Source organism: Ovis canadensis, chromosome 3, assembly GCF_042477335.2.
Source record: "Ovis canadensis isolate MfBH-ARS-UI-01 breed Bighorn chromosome 3, ARS-UI_OviCan_v2, whole genome shotgun sequence".
NCBI classification, from domain to species: Eukaryota; Metazoa; Chordata; class Mammalia; order Artiodactyla; family Bovidae; genus Ovis; species Ovis canadensis.
This window is the reverse complement of record NC_091247.1, coordinates 177,511,143-177,533,891: the sequence shown is the minus strand read 5'-3', so window position 1 is coordinate 177,533,891 and position 22,749 is coordinate 177,511,143. Positions and strand designations below refer to the sequence as shown.

Here is a 22,749-nt window from a genome sequence, read left to right as displayed (position 1 = left end):
TCTTTGAAGTACATTTGTTCATACTTTATCAGCTCCTCAGGATCTCTCCTTACCATCCCGATTAGAACACACACACACACACATACCTTTTTCAAAAAATGGAAAAATTGACTATCGAAGTTAGGAATTCAAAAAGGACAAAACTCTTCCCTCAGACACCTCTCAAGAAGGTCACCAAGCTCTATTACCAAAGTTCTCCTTTTCACAAAGGAGACTCTTTCCTGAGTTACTGTGTACATGTGAATCCTCAGCTATTAACATATTAGCAGTGAGCATAATGACTAAAGGGATAAAGTAAAAAATCAGTCTATGAAGGGTCCCAAACCACAGGTTGCAGTTACTGAGCACATGGTCAGATATGCAGTCATTTTCTCTCCTTCTGGAGGGAAGAAGATGCAGAGGGATCCCAGCTCTGCAGGCCTACTTAGCCAGCTCCTTGTCCTCTACTTATGTCTATGACTCATCTCTTTCCAGGGCCAGGGAGAGAAATGGCAGCTTCCCATCCAAGCTGTCTGCCAGGTTCATCCTGGGACGAGGGTTTGTGGATGGAGCAGCAGGGTACCTCCGTGCTGTACCAGGCGCAATGGAATGCAATAGACTGCATGTCTCCCGCCTGCTAGGGTGAGGCAATGGAAAAAGTCTTACCTGAGTCCACCCACCTTGCCTCATGCAAGGTCTTGATGCCAGCTACTCCAGACTCAGCACTAAGAAAGAGGCTGTAGGGAACTCTACTCAATGCTGTGTGGTGACTTAAATGGGAAAGAAATCCAAGAAAGAGGGGATTTATGAGTAAGCCTGGCTGATTCACTTTGCTGTACAGTGAAAACTAGCACAAGATTGTAAAGCAGTTATACCTGATAAAAAGAAAGAAAGAGGCTATAGGTAGAGATAACTGGGAGGAAAGGGCAGATGTAATGAGCAGGGACCAGTCTGAGAGATTCCTCCTCTACTTCAAATGCCCAATTCTGGTTTCACTGTGGCATATTTTAAAGAGAACTTAGCTTGTCAACTGGAAATTCTTTGCCTGACCCAAGATTCAGGGGGAGATTTCTGGAAAAACACTAATCAGGGATTTTGAAAGCCTGGCTTCCAACACATAAAGACATCTATTGAATATTTTTAAAGATATAAAATTCTTAGAACCGTTGGACAGGTTTCTCTGTGTGACCACTCTCTTCCAAGTGGCATTGCTCAACAGCCCAGATCCCATCAGAAGGCTGACATCATGCAGTTGTGCAACTCACAGGCATCACAATGTCACTTTGCTCACGGCACTTGCTGTGCGTTCACCACTCAGAAGCCAAGCGGCTTTAGGTTGTAAGTCAGAAGTTCTGAGTGGGATCATTCCTGTGAAACCTGAGTCCTCGGTTCTTCTAAAAAGTCAAAATACATTTGGATCTTGCAACTCAAGAGTGTCAGAGCCAATCATTTCTTCTTTCATCAAAACCCAGGAATCGCGCGGTGGGTGGCTGGGGCCATGTTCTCCCTTCCTCTAGTTCCCTTCCCCCACCCCTTCAGGCAGGATTCTCCAGGCTGGAGAGAAAGGAATAGAAAAGAAGCTCTCAGTCCTGAACCTCTCTGTTGAGTACTGCATTGTGCTGGACTCTCTGACACAGTGGGATGTGGAAACGTGAGACTGAACATCAATTTGTTCCCAGACTGCTAGGTAAACAGAAAATAGGAAAGGCTTCTTCCCACGTATCCTGGCATTCCCCATGAAATATTTGGGGTTCTGTCCAACAGCCCAACTCAATGGCTAATGTTGACCTCTGACTCAGTTGGCCCCTTGATGGGAAATGTTTTAACCAGTTGGGTGATTTCTCAGCTTCAACTATGGAACAAATTTCAACCTTCTAAAATAGGCTGGCCTAGAATGTTCTCAGGAGCTTCATGAAGAGCTCTAAGTATTGGCTTATTTACAAAGGTGGCAGTGGGCTTCAGATTGGGTTAAGTGAAACACTGGAACACGCAGGTGGCCAGCTTTACCTTGCTCCTTCTGTGTGGCTGTCCCCTTTCAGGGAAATCTAGGACTAGCAGAAGAACAAACTGGCCCTTCCCCAGGTACATGCACTCCCCTCTAGGGAGACAGGAGGGAAAACCTTGACATTCCCCAGACCTCAGGAGTCACTCTAGAGGGTCAGTAATAGCCTTGGTTAATGGCAAGTTTCAGAAAGGGAGCTTCCAAAAATTACAGGCCACAGTGCCTGTAAAGTGTAATGAGTTTACTCCCTTTTGTCTGGAAGTCATATCTGGTATTTCACGTAGACCTTGAATAGATAGGGTTTTGACAGATGGGGAAACACTGGGTAGAGAAACAAAGTCAGTGGAAAAGCATATAAACAGAATGTAGAGGATTCTTGCAGGAGCAAACACTAGGGGACACATGTGCAGGGGTCACCTGCTAGGGGACAGTCGCTCAGGATAAGCCCCAAAAGATAGCTTAGAGCAACATTTGTATTAAAGAATAATAATGGCACTTTCTGAGCTCTTACTGTGTGCACCATCCTATTCTAAGCACTGATATGTATTAACTCTTTTCATCCTCACAGAAACCTGTGAAGTGAATTCTCTCATTCTCCTCACTTTACAAGTGAGGCCACTGAGGCACCCTGAAATATATAACGTATTTAAGGGCACATAGCTTTTTTTTAAAGACTTTTTTTTTATGTGGACCATTTTAACAGTCTTTACTGAATTTGTTAAAATATTGCTTCTATTTTATTTTTTGTATTTTGGGGTTTGTTTTTTTGGCTGAAAGGTATGTGAGATCCTAATCCCTTACCAGGGATCAAACCCCCAGCCCCTGAATTAGAAGGTAAAGTCTTTTTTTTTTTTTTAAAGAAGGTGAAGTCTTAACCACTGAACCACCAGGGAAGTTCCCACATAGCTTTTGAGTAAGACAAAACTGAAGTGTTTTTTCAGGCAGCTAATTCCAGCACCCATGGTCCTTGGCTGCCTTTTCAGCTGCCTGCCTCCAGCATGCCTTTATTCTTTGTTCCCCTCATTCCTTCTTCCCTAGCTGTGGAGACACTGGCTAACCTCTAAGGCCAAGTTCATATATTCCTCCTGAGTGAGACCTCTTCTAACTTTGTCAGCAAGAATTTATCTTTCCCTATTCCTGGCTTCTCTCTTTTACCTACAATTATTTTTTCCACTCTTTTCTACATTAGAATTCAAGATGTGCTCATTTATGAACTTCTTCAAGCCAGAGTTGACATCTTATTCCCCTTAGAATCCTCAGAACCTGAGACAGTGCTTTGCGTGTATCAAGTACTCAATTCATATTGCCTGAATTGAACTGAGTATCAGAGTCCACTGGCTGAGGACCCAAATGTCCCCTAATCCCACCACACCTCCTTAAGATCATCTTTCTAAATTCAAAACAATTTTTTAAAAAAAATCCTAAGAAATCTTACGCCTCACAGGGAACTCTCTCACTCCTGAAAACCTACAACTCATTAAAAAACCATTTGGAAAAGCATGATGTGGACTATCTCAGGCCACAGACCAAGAACACAATTCCAGGTTCAGTCCTGCTTGGCTGCAAAAGAAGGCTAATGGTAACAGAGCTTCCAAAGACAAAAATGCAGCCACCCATGGATGAAGTCTCTCACCAAGGGCTGTGGGGTTCCAAGGTTTCTGAGAAGGCTCCCTCTATCCTAATAAAGTTCTCAGCTTCTCAACCCCCCAATCCCAGCTCCCTACAGGAGACTCAAAAACATCCAATTTAATTAAAACCTCTTTTTTTTTCACATTGAGTCACAAGTTTTCACAGGGTGCAACGTGTTGCTAACCTAGCAATTTCCAGACTAGACTGTTCAGCAAGGCAGGTGCTGTTTTCTTTTTTAGGGCCCATGTCCTTAAATTGCTTTGCTACTTAGATATACCTGAGGGCCAAACTGCTCTGGCAGATTCCAGCCTATGCTCTTCCTCCTTCACCCAACTCTTTTCTGGCCTGCAAGATGTTGTTCTCCCATAGCCATAGGAAAAGAAGGTCTTATCGTCTTTTAAAATTTTACTTTTATTGTGTGTCCTTAATTACCTTGAAACTCAGTCAATGACAACAGATACTGAAAGACAGGAAAGCCTGGCATGCTGCAGTCCATGGGATCACAAAGAGTCGGACACGACTGAGTGACTGAACAACAACAAGCCCAGCACTCTGCCTTCTGGAAGGATGTCAAACAAACAAGCACATAGAATGATCTCCAATTTTCTAATTGGCAAGAACAATATGCATATTGGACATTATATTTCTGCAGAGTTGAGTGCTAAAATAAAATGTGCTCAGTGCAGAGATATTTCCTGAGCAACTATTATACACCAGACTCTGTAGCAGGTTCTAGGAATATAGTGTTGAACCAGACTGACAGGGCTTCTTGCCTTAGGTGCTTAGAGTTTTGTCAAAAAGATACAGGATGCTAGTGCTAAGGGAGAATGAGGCTTGGTGAGATCCTTGTGCCCTGGATTTTTCTGGAGGAGACTCTACAGTACCAAGTTTTCTTTCCTTACCAACTATAAGACTGTCTTTCTACTCAAGCTCCCATCTTCTTTCCCCCTTTTCTTCTTATTTTCTTCTTATTTCTCTCAACAGCATGCATTGCCACTGATATAGTTACTGGTTTTAAATTTCTTCTCTCAAGAAAGTCTCACTGTTAGGTTCAGTTTGAGCTCTTAATCTTTCCTCTTAACCCAGCCAGCCAAGAAAGGCAACTTGAATTGTGTGACATGTTGGTTTCCATCTGGAGTCAGATGCATTGGTCCTCTCTGTTTTCCTACATGTATTGAGAAATTCCAGGTACACTGCTGTCTCTTGTCCTGGGAAGGTATTAAGGAAAGGTCACCATAAAATCTCCATGGGACTATAACTTGGCATCTTGCTCTCAAACTTCTGGAAGCACTAACTTCCTAGAAATTTATTACCAACTCTACAAACAAACAAAATAGAAAATGGTTTTTTAAAAAAGGCAGTATTCCAGTTATTTGCTTGAGAAATACACAGCTGATCATGTAGAAGAAAAAGCAATGGTCTCTCTGACCCCTGAAGCTCGAGTCTGTAAGGAGCTGTTTTTGATCAAACTTCTTTCATGAACCCAATCCCCTATCTAGGAGCCAACTGGTCTCCCTGAAACAGTTCTCAGAATATAGAAGCTAGACTATGTGTGGGGAACCACTGATCAAATTCCAGATATGAAACTGACTTGATATGGCATTAGGATGTATATTTTGACATTAACTTACTTTCTTGCCAGTAACATTTCTCATTTTCGAAAATCCTTTTCTTTGTTTTCCTCTAGCACTAGTAGACTAACTTTGTACAACCAGATGATAGGAAGCTTCTTTTAAGGCTAACCCTCAGCAATTTTGTATCCCTAGATCCCAAAGCTTGCAATAAATAGGAGATTAGGAGAAATGACTCAAGACCCTTCTTCTGAAAATCTACCCAATTTGTTATTACAGCCTTACTCAAATTGGAAATAATGAATCAAAACTAGATCCACAGATAGAATAACATAATATTGACAAGCAGCATGTAGATACTGAGAAAATGAAATTTAAAATATCAATAAAATTTAAGGGCACCAAAATGAGTTTAAGAGAAAGAAAATGTGTCCTTTATCTGTATTTGCCAACATATGGTAATAATTATAGTCTCCAAATTAGACGGTACATTCCCTTGACCTTCAAATGAGGGGTGAAAATAGATTGAGGAGTCAAAAAAAAAAAAAAGACAGTATTTTATCAGATCTAATTTAGTCCTCAAGCTATCAGGAGTCCATTTGTCTCCAAGTGGAGCATTGCCTGGTGGCTGTGTTTCCGCTTATGGTGAAAAGCTGCTGGGGCCATCAGAGCAAGAGGGACTTCACAAAGAAAGCCAGAAAGCGGGGCCAAAAGGCAAATAAGGTTCCTGTCACAACCAAAATGTTTCACTTAGCTTTTTGTGCTACTCCTTTACTGTTTGTAATGGAGCAATTTCTATGAGAATTGTGTAAAAATAAGGAGATTTTTCAGCTTTGAGCAACAAATGAGTGAAATGGGCAAGAAAAGCATGAAATTTGGTGAGAGAAAGAAACAGTGATAGGAAAATAATGTAAAAGCCCTGGGAAAAAGTGCCTCCTCTTTAAAGAATCTACTGTGTAAAACTCACACACACCTGTAACACAGGTATAACATCCAGATATACTCTGGATGGATTTTCCTAGTTCTAAAGAATCCATCCCTTTACCAAAATGCTTAAGTCTTCATCTCACAACCCCTATTCAATGCTGTTGAACATTTTCCTCTGGGCACCTCTATCTATTCTACTGGAAGAGATGAAAAAGAGAATCCATGAGGTAGCATCTCTTGGAGGTCTCTGTACTACCCATGTTCATATTTTCCTTCTGCAAAGTACATATAATATGACAAAACCTAGAAAATCTAGGTAGTCCAGATGCTAAGAGTTTCTGTTAAGAATGGAGATAGAAGAACCATGGAATTATAGGGTTGGAAAATACCTTTCAACTCATAAAATCTCTCTTCTGAGAAAGCAGTCCCATCGTCAATGTCCTGACAGAAAGCCTCTGCTGAAATCCCACAATAGTGTAGACATCAGTGGTAGAACAACTCCACTGCCTCCTCTATTCTGCAAGCAGAAAACCACAGCAATGGAGTACTAAAGGAATCCATGAGATAGTCGTCTCTCTTGTGAGTGGAGATTCAGCAGTGTTTCTTCTCTGACCTTCATTGTATCTGTACCTGTTATGTCACTTATACTCATTCTGCTTTATATGATGGGCTATCTCATCCCGCTGCAGAATCAGAAACTCTGTGAAGGCCAGGGCTTTGCCTTACCCAGCCATTGTCACATACTCCACAACACTTAGGACGGTGCCTTACACATGGTAGGTTACTAACAGTTTTGTTTGCTTTTTAAAGTGATTTGTATTTAAACTGGATTTTAACTTTGCAGAAGACTATTTAGATTAGAAATTATTTTGTCACCATAGATTTGAATTTCCTTAATATTTTCTAATATTTAATCCATCAAAAGTATGCCTACCAAATAGTATTCAGTAAATACATTTGTTGCATGAATTTCTGAGCAAATACATCCATGAATAACTGCTTACAGAGGTTTCTCTCTTTTTTCCCTGTGAAACTGAGGCAGTGTTGGGAGAACGCTTTATTTGTATGACCATAACTCTCCTGTTTCAGTCTGCTGCTGCTGCTGCTGCTGCTAAGTTGCTTTAGTCGTGTCCGACTCTGTGCAACCCCATATACGGCAGCCCACCAGGCACCCCCATCCCTGGGATTCTCCAGGCAAGAACACTGGAGTGGGTTGCCATTTCCTTCTCCAATGCATGAAAGTGAAGTCGCTCAGTTGTGTCTGTCTCTTCACGACCCCATGGACTGCAGCCTACCAGGCTCCTCTGTCCGTGGGATTTTCCAGGCAAAAGTACTGGAGTGGGTTGCCATTGCCTTCTCCAAGAAGCCCAGTATAAGTATACCCTAATCCAAATGAACAAAGCTATAATAGGGACATTTGAGGCAGCAGGAGTCATTCGGTGACCAGCGAATTTTGTTCATTCAAGAAGTGGTTATCATTAAGATACTCTGCAAGTAACAGAGTTCTAGGATTATACTGGCTTAAACAACATGGAAGTTTATTTCTCTCTCATGCAGACATCCCAAGATACATAGATCAGGGCTGTTGAACACCAGCTCTGTTTCACAAAGTCCTAAGAGATCTAGGCTCCTTCTATTAATAGCTTGCTATGTCATCATCCTTACATTTTGGCCCCATCTTTATGGCCCACACTAGCTCCTGGAGCATCTAGGAACAGCATTCCAGTCAGCAAGATTTTCAAAAAGTAAAAAAAAAAAATTGTTGTCTTTTAAGGGAGAATTCTAGAAGCTGTCACATAATACTTTCACTTATGTGCCATTGTCTAGAATGTCAGCAAATGGCCATACATAGCTGCAAGGGAGTCTGAGAAACACGGTTAACTGAAAATTCAGATTTCTGTTATTATGGAAAAAGGGAAAATGGGTATTGAGCAATGAGTAGGAATCCCTGCCAGAAGGACCACCCCAAAATACAAGTCATACTGCTAGGTGCTCACGTACGCACCACAGAATCAAAGGTTGATCTAGCATCAGCCAGGTCCAGATGCCAGTCCTGACAGTGTTCCTTGATGAGCTCTGTGATCTCTGGACTATTTTCCATGCTATCAAGCACAGGTATAGGGACACTCTCTTTGTTCCTATAAGATGATACGAAGTGACCAGTGGTGCTCAGACTAGCACCTGGCACATAGTAGATGCTCAGCTAACATTTATTATTATTTTTATCATTCTGCTTGCATATGAAGCTGGCTTCGCTCCAGATTTTAAACTATTTGAACTTGGGTATAAAGCATCTGTCTACAATGTGGGAGACCTGGGTTCGATCCCTGGGTCGGGAAATTCCCTGGAGAAGGAAATGGCAACCCACTCCAGTACTCTTGCCTAGAAAATCCCATGGACGGAGGACACGACTGAGCGATTTCACTTTCACTTTTCACTTTCAAAGTTGGTTATAGAAAATATTAACAAAATTCCCAGTGGCCATGTTTCTTGAGCAATTTCATGCCCTATCTATTAATCAGTTGTATTAGAGCAAATGAATGGCTACCCAAGAGAATGACTTTATCCTCAGTTGTCCTTTCCTTTCTGCCTTTGTTAGATGGTGTTGAACAAGACAAAAGCAATTAACAAGCTTCTCAGCACCTTAAGAGATAACAATTAGGATCAGCAGAACTTAAAAAGGAGCCTAAAATGATGGAAGGAGGGAGTATATTTTCATAATGCAAAGATCATTTGTTTTCACATAATTTTATTAGGCCAAGCGAAATAATGTTAGAAGTCACTCTGGAAAAGGGTAAATAAAAATATATCTCTTTTGGTACTATCCATGCTGCTGTATCAAGTAAATGGATTAACAGGTATACTAGGCTTTATTTTCTAGTGTTTCATTCAGTGCCTCTTTGAGAATACTCTAAGATGCTCTAGGCAGGATTACTGTGGTAGAATGATTCAGTGCTTAGACAGACCTGAGTTTGAATTCTGGCTTGGCCACTTAGTAGGTAAATGGTCTTGAGATATCAATAAACTTTTATAATGCTCACTGTTTTCACTGGTAAGATGGGAAGAATAGAATTATTACAGAATTATTATCCTATAGAATTGTTTCAAGAATTAAATGATAAACCAGACGTCCCCAAGTTTTCTAGTCTACTTGGGTTACTGTTTTATCTAATATCTATACAAAATGTCTTGTGACCTCCTTTCCACGTTCTGTGGGAAATCCATATACTGCCCAACCTCTGAGGATTTGTGGTGCCACGCTTCTCCCAAGTTAGTTCAAGCCATAGTCTGTTTTCCAACTATTTCCCTCTCCCAGTTATCGCTCTTGACTTCTGAAACTGCAATCCTCTGTCACCTGCCTCATTTGCTCTAGTTCAGCTGAAAGATAAACAAGGGCAGAAAAAAGCTGGAGACAGAACAGTCATGAGTGCCTGGAATTTTCCAGGAATAGTGGGAATGGGCAGAAATTGGGAAATCTGTCAGCTATGATAGAGGAAGACTTGATACAAAATGTTGCCTCTCTGGACAAAAGGAAAAAGGGTGAGAAAGTAGTCAAAGATAATTGTAGGATTTCAGGTCTGGATAAGCAAGAGGATGATGGTGCAGACATGGGCAAGTCCAGAGGAATATTTGACTTGGGTTGACTTTTGTTAATGGCAAGGACTTTCACTTTGGTTCTAGAGATACTGAATAATAATGGGGCATTCAGAAGATAATCCCCAGGCTCATGAGTGGTGGTGGTCTGAAGCTCAGAAAGGACAGTCCAGAGGAACAGGTTTGGAAATTTCTTTGCACAGGTGACAGCTGAAGCTTGACCATCCCCCACCCCAATGTAAAAATTTTAAGTTATTTTTTAAATAAAAAGAAAGAAAACTGCCATCTTGGAGTCTCGAATAAACTGAGCAACTATCTTATTACATCACAAATAATCTTCCCCCCAAACTCATTCCTTCAGTCCAGCAACTGAGTTTCTATTCACTATTATTTGGTAACAAAAATTTAAAATCACAGAATCATAACATATTGCAGTGGAATAAGCCTTAAAATATTCCTGGTCCACTGACCTCACTAACCGGAGACGGTGACCTACTAGAGAGTAAGGGTGACCTGTATATACTCATTCCAGTTGAATGATATTCCCAGGTATCCATAACCTGCCAGAGGAGTTTCTGCTCTTCCTTTCCTATCTTTTCACCTACAGTTAAGCTACTGCAGATATGGTTTTAGACATTCTATCTGCATTTAAAATATTCCTTCCAACTAAGATACAAACAATTAGAGAGGAGCCACTGCGGAATAAAGAAAAATAGGTGTATATTTTAGTCCCAAGCAGAGAGAACTGGCTGCATGACCTGAAGACAGTCATTGCAGCTTTTGAAGTCTCCTCACTTGAGCAGCAGGTGATTGGACTGGATTAGCTCTGAAATGTCTTGCAGCTCCAATGTTCCTTGATTCTTGGAGGTATCAACTGTCTCCAACTGGATGCACATCTTCCAGTCCCACACAAGATGGAGAGCAGACCCATCCCAGTATTTGGGGAGGCCCATCAGGACAAGAGCTGGCCTCTCTCTGTGGGGGCTGGAGAAGGGAAGCAGCTGAAGCAACACTATCAGTTTCCTTCCTATTCAGAAGAGAACAATTGAGCTCCTCCCGGGGGGAAGCCTTTCGGATTTTGACAGTGTGGGGTCTGTCTTATGACGGGAATGGAGGATTAGTGTAGAATGGGGTGCTTAGTGGCTGGGATTCTGAACACAGAATCAAAGATGGAAGGAAAGCCAAGAGGTCCTTAGGTCCAGTCCCCTGCTTCTATCTAAGCCTTCCAAGGCAGATGGTTGTCATCCTACATTTAAAGATCTCCAGGGCAGCTTCCCACAGCACACTGGGTCAGCATGTTTCCCCCTTACAATCAAGAAATTCTTCCTGATGCTAAAGTAGAAACACTTTCAAAGCAGCACAAGTCTGTTTACCCTTGTCTGGTCCTCAGTGGAGATGAGAAGGAATACTCCATGTAATAACCCTTATTATACCTAGTGGTGAAGATTAAGCCACCTCTTAGTCTTTCCTTTTTTGGGCTGAATTTTCATTCTATTTTCCAGCTAGTTAATCTTTTTTTTTACTCCTATCTGGATCCTTTCCAGATTCTCCAAATGAGTCTTAAAATAGGAGAATGAAATCTGCGTTCCCACTCTAATTAAAACCTCAGCAACGCCAAGTTTTGTGGAAAGATTAGTCTCCAGGCTTTCATTTCATAATTCTTGACATACGTCCGCGTTATATTACAGCTTTGTTGCTGAACTTTCTCACTCAGAGTCCACAGGTATCTTGCTGTAGTGCTTGTCTCTGCCAACTGGAGCCTGTTTTTGTTCACTTTAAACATCTTCCTGTTTTTAACGACCACCCCCTTCTAAACGATTAAAGGTCACTTTAAATTGTAATCCTGTCTCCTAATGCTTGAGAACCTTTCCCTGCCTTCGTACAATCTGAAAAACATTCTAAGTATATTATTTCCGTCACTGAGAAAGGAAAATTTATATCAATCCTATATGAATCTGATGGCGAAGGAAATGCCAAGCCCCTCCAGTACTGTTGCCTGGAAAATTCCATGGATGGAGGAGCCTGGTGGGCTACAGTCCATGGGGTCACGAAGAGTGGACACGACTGAGCAACTTCACTCACATATGAATCTGAATATCACTCACTTCTCCCAATACCCACAAGCATGGTTTGAGCATGATAAGCAATACACACCACTTCTCTCCATCCATTTGACTCAATATCTTTTTGAGCCTTAATGAAAGGCACTGGGGATACAGCAGTGAACAAATCACAATTTCTCTGTTCATTCAGTAGCATGTCCATACAGTGTATACCACCAAAATGTATTCCTTAAGCTCGTACTGTTCGCAGGCCTGCAGTGGGTGTTGAGGCTATAGCAGTGAACAGAATCTTATGGATCTTGCATTCCAGTGGGAGTGGGGAGGAAGGAGATAAATACAAGTCAGGCAATAAAGAAACAGAACCCAATCAAATCTTGATAAATGTTCTGAAAGAAACAGTGGAATGATAGATGTCCAGATGGTAGCTGTTTTCAATGTGGTAGATTCCCCAAGGAGAAAGCTTCCCAGGGGGTGGGGGTGGCTCTGAAGATCTTATAATGTAACAGAGGTCTGCTATTCTGAACCAATCCCCCTTAGCAAACCAACCCTCTTTATAGTCTATTCTCCTAGCCCTAGACTTCACTTTTGCTGGTATGTCGACGGCTGATAATGTTTTGAAGTGAAGTGAAAGTTGTTCAGTCATGTCCGACTCTTTGCGACCACATGGGTAAAATCCATGGAATTCTCTAAGCCAGAATACTGGAGTGGATAGTCTTTCCCTTCTCCAGGGGATCTTCTCAACTCAGGGATCGAACCCAGGTCTCCCGTATTACAGGTGGATTCTTTACCAGCTGAGCCACAAAGGAAGCCTGATAATGCATTGCTGCTGCTGCTGCTAAGTCACTTCAGTCGTGTCCGACTCTGTGTGACCCCATAGATGGCAGCCCACCAGGCTCCCCTGTCCCTGGGATTCTCCAGGCCAGAGTACTGGAGTAGTGTGCCATTGCCTCCTCTGTGATAATGCATCATTCCTTAGTAAATTATTGACATTTCCAAAAGACTCTTTCATTTGCTTTAATCAAAAGCAGTGATAAATGGAAGGAATTTCAGGATACAGTTGCCTTAGTTCCGTAGGAATCTGATAGACATTTCTGGAAAATAGAAGTCCAATGGTCCATTAAATATAGAGAGAGTGGACTTCAGTACTATCAGATAGGTTTCTTCACTATCGAATCTCTCACAAGCTTGAACAGGCTGGTGAACTTTCAGACTCTCTAAAATGGGATAACACATATAGCTGTTTCCTAAGCTTTTTGCGTGGCTTTTTGGTGAACACTGGGCTGAAGGGGAGTCTTAGATCCTATGATGTCTTTTGACATTGACTGCAGCACTTGGTATATGCTGTGCAGGCCAGCTGGATGTTTGTGAAAAGCAAAATAGGAACACGACTGGCTTCTCTGCAAGCCTGGGCATGTATTTCCCTACTTTCCTCAGATCATGGGACCTTCTGAGTGTCTGAATTTCCACTTTCCAGGAAAATCCACAAACACACATAATTACACACCCTGTAGAGGATTCACAGGCCTCTTACCAGAACTCATCTCTGGACTAAAGGATTTCTAAGGACCTGTTTGGTGCTAAAGTTCTACTAAGTTTTTGCTCTCATGTTGACCTGTTGGTTCATGTTTCTTATTAACTTCTGAGTTTCTTGGGGCTAGACCAAGTGTTATACCTCTTCCCAAGCTCCTTCAGCCTTGATGGAATGCTCAATTCGCAAAGGATGCTGATAAGTAACAGCCAGGGAGGGTGGGGAGACCCCTCAACACAGAAGTACCAGCCAACCCTGGGGATACCCAATTGGCTTCCCAATTAGTGAATGAGGTCATTTTCCCTCTGATGTTTTCCAGAAATAGATCTGTGAAGAAGGCGTGCACTGAAATGACCTCGCAAGGCAACGGGAAGGAAGTGACTAGAAAGGGAATCATTAAAAACCCAACTTCTTCTTTAAAGGGAAATGGAAACAGGGACCTGGAGGAAGGTTATAATTGTCAAGCCAGCAGTGGCCCCTGCTTTCCTCCCCCTGCTCCCGATATGGATTTCCTGCCTGCGGGGCACCATTTGATTTAAAGCTATGGGAGCCTCACAGACGCTCTCATGAGAAGAGCTCAGCAAAGAAATAGAGCAGCGTTTGTCCTCTTCCTGCCACTTCTGCATGGAAGCAGTTGGATTAATTAACCCTGTTTCCTCAGCAGGGTTGATCCTGACACTTGCTCAAGAAATGCTGATGCGTATGTGTAGCCTAACTGACAAATAACAAATTATGATTTTTTTCCTTTTTTGCAAAATTGGATGCCCTCTGGTAGATATAACCACCTGGTTCTGTATTTCCCTTGCACACTCCTTTGCCATGAGTTTTGAATGACCCCTGAAAAGAGGTTTTGATGATGTGGTCCTGAGAGTGTGCCAAAAATCCGACCCTCTGTTCGGCTTCTCTACATTAGCCTGGGAGGTTAAAGGGTGAGGACATAGAAACGATAGATGTGGATCCTTGGGAAAGCTGTCATCTAGAAATAAGTTTTACAATTGAGCAGACTGGCTTGAATACCCACCTGACAATTTGGAAGTGTAAAAATAAATTGAACCTGGTCCTTGGAAAAGGCAGCTTTCCATATCAGAGGACGTTCCTGTGTTTCCAGCTTTCTGCATGGCCAGGGAATATGTTAGGGCTCTAATTTCCCTCCCTGCAACCTGGCTTGTTGTCTTTCAGGTGCTAGCTACAGTCAGAATGACACAGGCCATGCAAATAAAAAAGGCAGGGAAGGGAAAAAGGTCAACATGTGGTTTTTGTTTCAGTGTAGTTTCTTACTTTGAAGGGTTATGATTTTTTTTTTCCTTCTTGCAGTAAAACTAGATCTGCTACCAGACTAACATATGGTTACCTTTATTGGCCAATTATCAAAAGAGGTAGGAAGTCTTTATGGAGTCCTGAAAGGGTAAGGGGTCCTTCTCTGGATGTCAGTCCTCATTGGCCCTTTCCTCCTAAGCAGCGCTCCGCCACTTAGTCATATATGACATCCTTATGTTAGATGCCTATATCCCACGGAGACCAGAAACACAAGGGCATCATCTGAAGACTTGGAAATACAGGTTTTCAGGCACCAGCTCACACTTCCTGATATACAAACTGAGGGTGGACCCCAACAGTGTTGTTTTAACCAGAATTCTGGATGATACTGATAGATGCACAACCTGAGACGCACTGATACATATCACTGTGTAACCACCCACCACATGACATCTGAGTCACCTTGGGCCCTGGCGGCTTCAAGAGTCCCCACAGGCATATGAACCTGAAGCTGGTCTTTTCAGTGGGGTTTAGGAGGCAGTTATGTGGATGGAGAATGTTTACCATTTGAAATAAAACAGAAAATAAAGACGAATGTATAGAGTAAGTGCTAGTTTGTGATGCACAAAACAATCATTTTGCACTTTCAAAGAGGTTAGAGGGAATGAAACCCTCAGACAAGAGTTCTCTCAGGGGCTGGAAGGAAACTCCCTTGCCAGACTCAGACTCCAGCCACTCTGGGCAGTGATCTTTGAAGTGCTGAGGCCAGCATCTCTGCACCATAGCTTCCTTTCAGGTTGTCACAGGAACTAGGGTCATTGAGGGCATGGCCACCTGTGATCCCGTTTTCATCTGTTTTGTTCGTGTTTTATTCTCAGGACTGAGAGCAGTGTCTAGAATACAGTAGGTGTTCAATGAACATTTGTGATGGAATGATTATAAGGAAAAGAAGAATAATGTAGTGAAAGGAGGACAGACGTGGTCAAATCTAGAATTAGACGGGCTGTCAGGTTGAGAGACTCCAGGCTGGGCAGGACAAGGTATTCCAGAGAGGACCTGAGTTCAGAAGGATCATGAGAGCAGAGCCTTTGCTATTCGGACCACAAACTCCTCTTCTCCCTATGGGGGTATGATGCTGTCAGCGGCTATGCTCCTGGGGATCCCCTCCCCCCACCCCAGAGAAGGAAACTCTTAGGCACTTGATGATTTTGAAAACTGAGAACCAAGGTCTCTTCTCATCAATTTCATTTTTCCTGGTATTTCTTCTACTTGGCAAACTTTTGGACGCACTAGAAACTGCAGTCCAATTACTGCACTAGTAATTGAAAACAGAAATTGGTTCTTTTATTCTAATTTATGGGATGCAGGTAAGATTCCTGTTTATGTTTCACCTTGATGGTCTTTTTTCTAATTCTGGGGGGAAATCTGGATATAATTCTCTGTTTTAGTCCTTATAAGAAACTGTGGGCTTTCATCAAATTAGGATTGTCTGATAATATTATTTGGGAATTTATTCTTACAAATAATCTAGAAGTAGAAAGTTATGTTCACAGAGACACTTATTGTTGCATTAGTTAAAATAGTGATAAAGCTGGACATAGCCTAAATGTCTAGCAACAGGAAAATGGTTTAAAAATAAATGGTGGCAAATCTACTCAAGAAAATATTCTTTGGCTTTAAAATTATAATTATAAAGATTATATAACACTATGAAAAATGCCTACAATATAATGTTAAGTGAAAAAAACACAAAAATACTACCTTGAATTTAGGCTGACTGTACCTGTGTCAAACTGCTGCGTGCATCTGGGTGAGAACTAAAAATAAAATTTTACTTATGATATTTGATTTGTTAGGATAGCAAGAGTCTGGTTAAGTTTTCTCTTTTCAATTTCTGCTAAAGTTGTTATGACTTTGTGCAATTCAAGGGGGTTGGAAATAAGATGGTCTGGCTGCATGACAGAGCTGACTGCCCCTTTTGAAAGTGGAAAGAATCGCAGTGTACTGGGTGAGATGTGAACGCCAAGCCATGCCTTAAACCGCAGGGCTGCCCAGACTTTTTTCTCGAGGGCAAAAGCCATGCATGACATTCCTTCTGGCACTCTCTGGAATACATAGGCTAAACCTCTGTCTGCCGCATGAGCTCTACCTAACCCTGGAGTTGGCGGGCTAATTTAGATACCCTTCCCCATATCCATCATGGATTTTAGCATGATGTGCCTTTGAGGATCCCAGTAATGGTATCAGCTTCAGGATTTTTCCTCATCTGAGAATTCTCCCACTTTCAAGGCATCCCCAGTTGAGGTGAACTGGCTTGGTAATCTCCTAGTTATATAATTTGGGTCAAGTTACTTATCCTTGCTAAATCTCAGTTTCCTCCTCTGTAAAATAGATATAGTACTAATGCCTACTTCATGCAGATGCTGTAAATGAAATAAGACAAGAAAAGTAATATTTACTACACAATTTTAATAGAAAGTATACAACAAAGGGAAACTGTTGGTAATATATTATTGCAAAGGCATCCATCTGTACATATACACAGTGGAGTATTACTCAGCCGTAAAAAAGAATTCATTTGAATCAGTTCTGATGAGATGGATGAAACTGGAGCCGATTATACAGAGTGAAGTAAGCCAAAAAGAAAAACACCAATACAGTATCCTAAAACATATATATGGAATTTAGGAAGATGGCAATGACGACCCTGTATGCAAGACAGGGAAAGAGACACAGATGTGTATAACGGACCTTTGGACTCAGAGGGAGAGGGAGAGGGTGGGATGATTTGGGAGAATGACATTCTAACATGTATACTATCATGTAAGAATTGAATCGCCAGTCTATGTCTGACGCAGGATGCAGCATGCTTGGGGCTGGTGCATGGGGATGACCCAGAGAGATGTTATGGGGAAGGAGGTGGGAGGGGGGTTCATGTTTGGGAATGCATGTAAGAATTAAAGATATTAAAATTTAAAATAAATAAATAAATAAATAAATAAATGTGAAAGAAATAGGTTTAAACGTAAAATGGACAGAAGAATGAAATGCCCCTTTCAATCTCCAGAGAAACTTGCATTTAATGGAAAAGGTTCAAACTTCATTTTGTTATACCTTTAGGTCTTAATAGAGCTCCTACTTTCTCTCTAGCTAATAAATAGCCTCTGGGTTTTAGTGTTCCCAAGTATTCTTGACATGAAGATGTTGTCTGTACCACTGTTTTTAAGTCAAGGAAAGGAAGCTTCAGTTCAGTTCAGTTGCTCAGTCGTGTCCGACTCTTTGTGACCCCATGAATCGCAGCACGCCAGGCCTCCCGGTCCATCACCAACTCCCGGAGTTCACTCAAACTCATGTCCATCGAGTCGGTGATGCCATCCAGCCATCTCATCCTCTGTCTTCCCCTTCTCCTCCTGCGCCCAGTCCCTCCCAGCATCAGAGTCTTTTCCAATGAGTCAACTCTTCACATGAGGTGGCCAAAGTACTGGAGTTTCAGCTTTAGCATCATTCCTTCCAAAGAACACCCAGGGCTGATCTCCTTTAGAATGGACTGGTTGGATCTCCTTGCAGTCCAAGGGACTCTCAAGAGTCTTCTCCAACACCACAGTTCAAAAGCATCAATTCTTCGGTGCTCAGCTTTCTTCACAGTCCAATTCTCACATCCATACATGACCACTGGAAAAACCATAGCCTTGACTAGACGGACCTTTGTTGGCAAAGTAATGTCTCTGCTTTTGAATATGCTATCTAGGTTGGTCATAACTTTTCTTCCAAGGAGTAAGCATCTTTTAATTTCATGGCTGCAATCACCATCTGCAGTGATTTTGGAGCCCCAATAAAGTCTGACACTGTTTCCATTCTTTCCCCATCTATTTCCCATGAAGTGATGGGACCGGATTCCATGATCTTCATTTTCTGAATGTTGAACTTTAAACCAACTTTTTCACTCTCCACTTTCACTTTCATCAAGAGGCTTTTTAGTTCCTCTTCACTTTCTGCCATAAGGGTGATGTCATCTGCCTATCTGAGGTTACTGATATTTCTCCTGGCAATCTTGATTCCAGCTTTTGTTTCTTCTACTCCAGCGTTTCTCATGATGTACTCTGCATATAAGTTAAAGAAGCAGGGTGACAATATACAGCCTTGATGTACTCCTTTTCCTATTTGGAACCAGTCTGTTGTTCCATGTTCAGTTCTAACTGTTGCTTCCTGATCTGCATATAGGTTTCTCAAGAGGGAGGTCAGGTGCTCTGGTGTTCCCATCTCTTTCAGAATTTCCCACAGTTTATTGTGATCCACACAGTCAAAGGCTTTGGCATACTCAATAAAGCAGAAATAGATGTTTTTCTGGAACTCTCTTGCTTTTTCCATGATCCAGGAGATGTTGGCAATTTGATCTCTGGTTCCTCTGCCTTTTCTAAACCCAGCTTGAACATCTGAAAGTTCACGGTTCACATATTGCTGAAGCATGGCTTGGAGAATTTTGCGCATTACTTTAGTAGTGTGTGAGATGAGTGCAATTGTGCAGTAGTTTGAGCATTCTTTGGCATTGCCTTTCTTTGGGATTGGGATGAAAACTGACCTTTTCCAGTCCTGTGGCCACTGCTGAGTTTTCTGAATTTCCTGGCATATTGAGTGCAGCACTTTCACAGTATCATCTTTCAGGATTTGAAATAGCTCAGCTGGAATGCCATCACCTCCACTAGCTTTGTTCATACTGATGCTTTCTAAGGCCCACTTGACTTCACAGTCCAGGATGTCTGGCTCTAGGTGAGTGATCACACCATTGTGATTATCTTGGTCGTGAAGTTTTTTTTTTTTTTTTCCTGTGTATTCTTGCCACCTCTTCTTAATATCTTCTGCTTCTGTTAGGTCCAAACCATTTCTGTCATTTATCAAGCATATCTTTGCATGAAATGTTCCCTTGGTATCTCTAATTTTCTTGAAGAGATCTCTAGTCTTTCCCATTCTGTTCTTTTCCTCTATTTCTTTGCATTGATCTCTGAGGAAGGCTTTCTTATCTCTCCTTGCTATTCTTTGAAACTCTGCATTCAGATGCTAATATCTTTCCTTTTCTCCTTTGCTTTTTGCCTCTCTTCTTTTCACAGCTACTTGTAAGACCTCCTCAGACAGCCATTTTGCTTTTTTGCATTTTTTTTTCCATGGGGATGGTCTTGATCCCTGCCTCCTGTACAATGCCACAAACCTCCGTCCATAGTTCATCAGGCACTCTATCTATCAGATCTAGTTCCTTAAATCTATTTCTCACTTCCACTGTATAATCATAAGGGATTTGATTTAGGTCATACCTGAATGGTCTAGTGGTTTTCTCCACTTTCTTCAATTTCAGTCTGAATTTAGCAATAAGGAAGCTTAACTAAGCATCAAACCAGGTAGTATGGTCTGCCTAGTAACTTTGACACTTGAAGAAATGCATCATTTCAGGCCAGATAGAAGGCAAGGAGAAAGAACCACAGGTGGTGATGCCACAGATGACTAACCCAGATGGGGGAGATGAGAAGGCTGGAAAGCCAAGAGCCACAGCCAAGGACAAGAGAGGAATTTGGTTTGAAAGGAGAGTGTTAAGACATCAACAGCCTGGAAGAAGAAGTCCAGCGTGATTTGTGGCCTGTTGAGTACCAGGAAAAAAGATGTGGCAAAAGAAGGCACAGATGTTCTGAAGAATGCAAGGAATTTATGATGGTTCGTAGTCTGACCGCGGGAAATGCCTGTAGAGGGCAGATCTCAGTGGGCCGTGGGAGCACTGGTTCATTGAGAAGATACAGGAAGATTAGGAACACCTTTCTCAGAGTATCATCCTGAACCAAGAGCAAAGGAGGATGAAGAGGAAGGCAAGAACTTGCTTGAGAAGAAAAATTAATAAATTCAGCAAGTCTTTAGAAGTAGATGAAAATATTTCTAAAGCAACAGCCCTCTTTTTCCTGTCACTCCTTCTTGTGAAAATCATTATCAAAGACTTGAACTGATATCTCAACAATGAGAATGTTTGTAACTCTGTCTACATTTTCTTATCAGAATTCCTGCTACTCAGAGTCAAAACGCTGCACTTCTCCTCCCATCCCTATTACACAGAAGGTGCTGCAAGACCTTGACAATCATTTCTTCTCATCATCGTAAAGGTTTACACATGCAGTTATACAAATATTATAGAAATAACGTTATACAAATAGGTAGTTAACTGACATTGTGGTGATTATGGAGACCATACCCATTAAGAGGTCACTGGATTTTATATTTTCCTTTCTCAGACATGTAAGAGGCTAGTTATAGGATTATAAGGAAACAGGTACTTGCTTGAAGTCTGGAAAGAGAGAATAGAGGCTGCTCTGTTTGACAGATATGCAGTCTGCTCCTGAACTTGAGCCCTGACTTTCCAGTAGAGTTAGGTCAGAGCTAATCATGGTGATTCAGTGGTAAAGAATCTGCCCGCCAATGCAGGAGACACAGGTTCGATCCTTGGGTTGAGAAGATCGCCTGGAGAAGGAAATGGCACCCCCACTCTAGTATTCTTTCCTGGGAGATCCCATGGCCAGAGGAGCCTGGCAGACTACAGTCCATGGGGTTCCAAAAAAGTCGGATATGGCTTAGCAACTAAACAACAACAATCATGCCAAATATTAGCATCAGCAGTGCCTTCATGCAGGCTTCCCAAATCCAGACCTGAGCCAAAGCGAGCAGACAGAAGGCAAGTGTTGAGGGAAATAAAATATCCCACAAGCAGTTACCCTGGCCCAGTGTCCCTGCACAAAGGAGCCTCTGCAGCTGTAGGACACATCAGGCCTCACGTTGCTTGCTTCTAGTGAGGCCAACTAATTCTGCAGCCATGGACAGGTTTTGTGATAAATTGGGAAATGACTTCTGGGGCAATTGTCTCCAGTTCTCAGAAAGAAAATTCACAGAAGTGAGTGACTGGCTCAAAGGCCAAGAGGCCATTGCCTCTGAGCGGGGTCCCAGAGTAGAGTAATGTGGTCATTCACAAGTGTGTTTGAGTATGTGAGAAAAAATAAAAATGAAAATGTTTGGTTTCTCCAGCCAAAATTACAAGCTAAAAATGTTTTCCGTTAGTAAAATAAATAAGAGAAGCAGAGATTTTTCTTGATTGATAATAATATTTGCTAAAAGCATTGAATGAGGTTTGGAGATAACAGACATGATGTTGATCCCAGAAGAAGAAAAGAGGAAAACAGGCTTTAGCTTGGAGATGAGCCGCAACCTAGCCACATCTCTCTCTTTATTCATATTTCACTTGTTTAATTCAGAAAAATAATATTTGGGGGTAGGGAAGGAGGTTTGGAGGAGTGGGGTGGCTAAAACTGAGTTCTTTGATTGTCAGATGACTAAGATACTTCTTAGTTGACCTTGAAGTCAATTTCAAGGACAGCTATCATATCCAAAGATACAAGAACTTCTAAAATACAATAATTTGACGAAAACTGTTGAAGTCTTAGTCATGTTTAAGCAAGTAAACATTAAGGAGGAGGGAAGAAAATTATAATGGCAAAATTCTATAGAAAAAAAAGAAAAACAGAATGATGGGTTGAGTCCAGATTTTAGCTGAAAGTTTCTGAGATAATATAGAAAGAAAGAAAGTAGAAGTGAAAATCACTCAGTCATGTCCAACTCTTTGTGAACCCATGGACTGTACAATCCATGGAGTTCTCCGGGACAGAATACTGGAGTGGGTAGCCTTTCCCTTCTCCAGGGGATCTTCCCAACTGAGGGATCTAACCCAGATCTCCTGTGCTGCACATGAGTTCATTATCAACTGAGTCATCAAGGAAGCCCAAGAATACTGGAGTGGGTAGTCCATCCCTTCTCTAGCGGATCTTCCTGACCCAGGAATCAAACCCAAGTCTCCTGCATTGCAGGCAGATTCTTTACCAGCTGAGCTACTAGGGAAGCCCCTAGTTAATATAATCACTCTCCAAAGGAAACATTCAGCCTCAGTCTGCATACTTGCTTAATATTCTGATGAATCATATTAATATTATCACTTGCTTGAGAACTCCCTGTACAGGTTTCAAAATTTTAACAAGCTCAGCATTAGTTTATTTTATCAAAAAAAAGTGCAACTTTTGTAAAACCATGTTTATAATGGTCCTCTTTTTATTTTGTCCTCTGGACAGATGTTGGATACGAATGACAGAGATGATGACCTATCTGGATGCCCATTCATGTTAT

At 41.7% G+C, this 22,749-nt stretch overlaps 1 protein-coding gene across 21 annotated transcripts in view; it reads left to right on the top strand.

Annotated features, from left to right (window-relative positions):
* Positions 1-22,749, top strand: part of IGF1 (insulin like growth factor 1) — a 74,218-nt gene that overhangs the window by 25,040 nt on the left and 26,429 nt on the right. The window lies entirely within an intron of this gene.